The sequence below is a fragment of the Artibeus jamaicensis genome, unplaced genomic scaffold (genome assembly GCF_021234435.1).
Source record: "Artibeus jamaicensis isolate MK-2021 breed Jamaican fruit bat unplaced genomic scaffold, CSHL_Jam_final scaffold_3151, whole genome shotgun sequence".
Classification (NCBI taxonomy): domain Eukaryota; kingdom Metazoa; phylum Chordata; class Mammalia; order Chiroptera; family Phyllostomidae; genus Artibeus; species Artibeus jamaicensis.
In genome coordinates this window covers 2,991,361-2,996,590 of record NW_026522037.1, presented here as the reverse complement: position 1 = coordinate 2,996,590, position 5,230 = coordinate 2,991,361, and positions in this window count along the sequence as shown.

Sequence of the window (5,230 nt, the reverse complement as noted above, 5' to 3'; positions counted from 1 at the left end):
GGGCCACGGCAGGGAGACGGCCTACAGAACGGGTAACTTAGGTCAGGGGGAGACAGCCTCCGAATTTCTTAAAAGGCTTTGAAGTTCCCTGACCTCTCCCGAGTTTGGAGGCAGATCCCTCCAAATGTCTCTCCTTCCTTCTTTACCTTTTTCCATCTACTCATCTGTCCTGGACTCGGGACAAGAGCGGGCAGCTGGGGGCCCGGGTCTTCCCAGCACCTCCCTCACCAGGTCGCCATGCCCTCTGCATCCTAGAATAGGAACAATGTGGAGTAACTACCTTTGAGCACCTACTGCGTGCCAGCCTCATACCTGCCCCGGAGCCCGCTTAGGGACTCGGGGCTGAGGCTCAGACAGAAATGAACTTGTCTGGAACCACACACGTAGAAGGTGGAGGGGCCAGCCCCCATCCTGCTGCCACTGTCCCTGGGTTTTGACACCATGCAGCCTCCGATATAAAACATGGAAACCATTCCAGTTACCCCTGGGACAGCACAGGCCCGGGAGCCGCAGCCTGCACTTGGGCTCACCCGAATGTCCCCGTCCGCCCCTCCCTTCGCTTCCTGTCCTCTGACCCGTCTGTGGAGCCCCTCCCACGACATGGCCGACATGCTAATCAGGGTCCAGCTTCACACAAATGACAGACTCTTCAAAAGACTCTGGTCCAAGGGTTGGGCTGGGGAGTGACTGTGAAGTGGGTGTGGGGTCCCCTTTCGGGGGGACGCAAATGCTGGGGAACTAGACAGAGGTGGTGGTGGCACACCCTAGAGGACGTGCCAAACGCCACCGAGCCCTACACCTTAACACAATTCCTTTCACAGGCTGTGGACTTCGCCTGCATAGGTGACAATAACTGGGAGTCTGACGGCAGGGGGACCCCGTGGCCGATCGTGTATAATGCTGTCTCGGCCTCGAAGCCCACCACACCTGTCCCTTTGCGGGAACCACACCCTCATCACATGTGTCTGGCCACCCCCGGGATCCCTTGGTGTGGCAGGTCGTTAGCAGAGCCACGCTGGGGCAGAATTTCGTCAACAGTGTCCCCCCCCTCCATTTCGGGGTCCCCACATCCCACACATCTGCCCGCGCTCCAGCTGAGGCGGGGCAGCATTCCAGAGACTCAAAGTGAGGCTGGCTGGAAGGTGACTCAGGGAGATGGATTCCCGGGCACACTCGTCCCTCTCAGGCTGTGATTTCCTTTCTGTGGCTCTTCTAGAAAACCAGTGACAGACGGAACTCCCTGCCCACACCCCTGGGCACCCTCCCCAGGGGGCATGACGGGGCAGCTTCCTAATTGCTGGGTGGCCTCTGAATGCTGTGACCTTCTGAGATATGTCACCCAGCAGGTTCTCCAAGAGGTGCTGGCTTGTCCCACAGACTGCAGGAGGTCACAGCAGGACCAGCTTGGCCACAGGTGAGGAGGGGCAGCTTTGAGCCTTTTGGACAAGGAAAGAGAAAAAAAACAGCAGAAAAAAGCAACCCCCAAATCCCAGCAGACGCGCCCGAGCAAATCCGTGTAGACACACGTTCACAGCAGCACAAGCCACAACAGCCAGAGCCGGAAACATCCCAAGTGTCAGCAGGTGAGTGGGTAAGGAAATGGGGGCAGATTCCACCCGTGGAATATTACTGAGCCGTGAAAAGGAACAAAGCCCTGAGAAGTGCCATGGTGAACCCCCCTGCCAACCATGAGACCCTGAAAGAAGCCAGACTCAGTGCCCACGTATGGCGGGACTCCATCTATACCAAGTATCTGGAATAAGTAACGTCCTAGATAGAGACAGAGGCAGGTTGGTGGTTACCAGGGTGGGGGAGGGGGGTGACTCCTTACTAGGTGTGACGTTCCCTTGGAGGAGATGGAGGTGTGGGAACCGGTTCGAGGTGGTGGCTGTACATCATTGTGAACGTGCCAAATGCCGATGAACTACGCACTTTCAAATGGTTAGCTGTTGTTGTTGTTTTAAGATTTTATTTATCTTTAGAGGGGAAGGGAAGGAGAGGGAGAGAAATATCAATGCATGGTTGTCTCTCGTGCGCCCCCTGCTGGGAACTGGCCTGCAACCCAGGCCTGTGCCCTGACTGGGAATTGAACCTCCATCTTTTGGTTCACAGGCCTGAGCTCAATCCACTGAGCTCCACCAGCCAGGGGTCAAAGGGTCAGTTTTTAAAATTGTGTGAGTATTTCGTGGTCACATAGACATAAAATTTTAAACGTACCATCTTACACACTTTTTGGTGTCTATAGTTCAGTGTATGTCCCCAAATGGAAATGCTGTCCCTGTTAAACACTACCCCTTCCCCTCCCCCAGACCCTAGCAGCCGCCCTCCTACTTTCTTTCTCTGTGAACTTGACCCCTCTAAGTACCTATTATAAGCAGAACCCTACAATCATCTGTCCTTCTGTGACTAAACTGCTTGATTTTATGTTACGTGAATTTCACCCCGGTGAGAAAGGGAGAGAGGGAAGGAAAGAAGGGAAGGGAAGGAAATGAATGGAAAGGAAAGGAAAGGAAAGGAAAGGGGAGAAGGAAAAAGATCAAAGACAAAGGGAGAGAAGCCGCCCCAGCCACCTCTTCATCCTCACTGTTTGGCCAGGACTGACCCTGAGTCCAGGCGACCACAGCCCCCACTCTTCACCCTCTACTGTGTTCCCCAGGGACCAGGCTCACCTGGCAGGAGCTCAAAACGACCCCCCGGGGAGGCCAGCTGCAGCCTTAGGGGGCCTGCGAGATGCTGGTGGGAGAAAAACCCCGTCCTGGGCCTCAGACTGGGCTCCACCAGCCAAACTGCAGTTTAAGTGCATGAGAAAAGCAGCTCCGCTGTGGTTTCCTCTCTAAGTGTTCAAGAACAGGCGGCTTGTTGCTGCTAATGGAAAGACCTCTCTCCGCTTCCCGGATTTTGTGAATGGGCTAAAAACCCTGGAGAGAAAGCTCCCGTGCAACATCGCCAGTGGCACCGGGTCCATTTGTTTTCTGAGCCCCACGCCAGGTTAATTATTGATGACGAAGCTCCGAATGAAGTGTTAGTAAGAGTTGGCTTCCTCTTCTAATTGCTGGGTTCCTGAGAAGGAGCTTCAGCCTGGAGGGATTCTGTGATTAAGATGAAAGGGAATATAAAAAAGCAAAGTGTGCTTTGGCCTGGGCCAAAGGAGAAAAAAAAAAACAAACAAACCAGCCAGAGGACTGGGAATTAAAAGGAAAAATTAATAGTTAATAACCGGAATATGGAACGAGAGGCGAGACGGGAAAGGTGGATCCGCAGAAAGCTTGCTGCTCTCTGGCCTCCCCCGAATCCCCTCGTCAGGAAACCGAGGCAAAGCTGACCCTGGAGTGGGGCCGGCCAGGGAGCAGGCGGGTTGTTAGTTCTGAAGATGAATCAACATAAACCGTGCCTTCCAGGGGCCGATCCCAGAGCCAGGGGTCTAAGGCAGGGGGGCCCTGCTCGCGAAATCATCGAAGGTTAGTCTCCGGAAGACGGCAAGTGGGACACACTCTAGTGACCCCTGGCCACTGATCTAAGCTCATCATGTACCATCTCCATAGCTGCTTCTCACCTGGGCCATAAACTGCCCAGCCCTTGGATGGGTCACAGGATGGGAGAAAAAATAACTGGAAAACAAGGAACCAGCTTCCAAATAGCCCTGTTCTGCTACTTCAAGAAAGTCTGATAGAGGAAGAAATCACCTGTTTCTTTACGTCCCGCCCTGTCCCCGTGCCGCAGTGGCACCGAGGAGTTCGACTTACTTCTGAGTTGAAATCCCAGGTGTTCTCCCTCGGGAGCGAGAAGTGGGGTATCGGGACTCGAGGAGAAGTTCTGTGGTGAGGGCGCGGCCGGCACCGGGCCACCGGAGGGTTTTGTCACGGGCGCCCCAAGGCCGGTCCGACGTTCTGGGAACTGGGAGGCACGCGCCGCATCCTCCATTGCACCCCATGCGCCTCGACAGGAGTTATTCACTAAAGTGTGGAATTTACTGGCAGACACATTTAATTATAGATGTTGCGTTTGCCTGTCCTGGAGGATGGAGAAGCGTCTCCTAGGAAACCCAAGACAAGGAGTGAGGAAGGGGCTGGGACGCGCGGGCTGAGAAATGCCACCGGATGTTGGGAACGGACAGATGACACAGCAGAGAAAGGCTGCGTGGGGTGGCCGAGACTCTTCCAGGGTCTCGGACTCCAGCTAAGACCCCGGACAAGGCCCCTGGGCACAGGGCCGGGTTGGAAAACGTTGCCGTGACTTTTTCCTGTGCCGGGCACTGACCTCCGCTGCTTCTGTCCCCGGTCAAGCACATTCTCAAGGTGCTGCTCCGGCCTCCTGTCCCCCATGGAGCCTCCTGTGAACCTGCACTTCCAAAGCGATGGACGTCCACTCCAGACACAGCTGCCCAATGACACAACCGTGAGCACCCGGTCACAGGACGCATTTGAGCGGAGAAAGTTCCATCCGAACTCCACTTCCTCCGACGTCCCTGCCAGTGCTCACGGCTGCGCGAATTTTCAGACAGAGTTGAAGGTCATTACCAGGTCACAATGGCTGCTCTTCAGCCGACATCCTGTCATGTGAATTAGCAGCAAATGTTATCAGAACCAATGAGGGATGAACTACTGTGAGAGGGCCCCTCAGTTTCAAGATATGGTCCCCACAGGAAGATGTGGGAACCGGCCCTGCCGGGGGAGGGCGGAATGGTGCAGCCACTGTGGAAGCGGTTGGACAATTCCTCAAAAAGTCAGTCCGCTCCTAAATATACAGGACTCCCCAAAGAATAACAAACAGGTGTTGAGGCAAATACTTCTATACAAATGTTCTTAGCGGCATTATTCACAATAGCAAAAAGATGAAAAGTCCAAATGTCCATCGATGAATGAGTAAACAAACTGCAGTATATATACATAATATTTTAATTTCTTATATCTTATATGCATATATGTATGTGTGTTATATAATATTATTACACGTTACATGTGTTCATAGCTACTAATATATATAATGGACTGTTTTCCAGCCATAAAAAATACTGATACAGTCCACATGGATGAATCTTGAGACCATTACACTGACTGAAAAAAGCCAGACATGAAAGGTGCCTTTTCTTATGAGTCCATCTGTGTGACACACTCAGACCCCACAGCAGATGAGTCCATCTGTGTGACACACTCAGACCCCACAGTGGATGATGCCATCTGTGTGACACACTCAGAGCCCGTAGCAGATGATTCCATCCGTGTGACACACT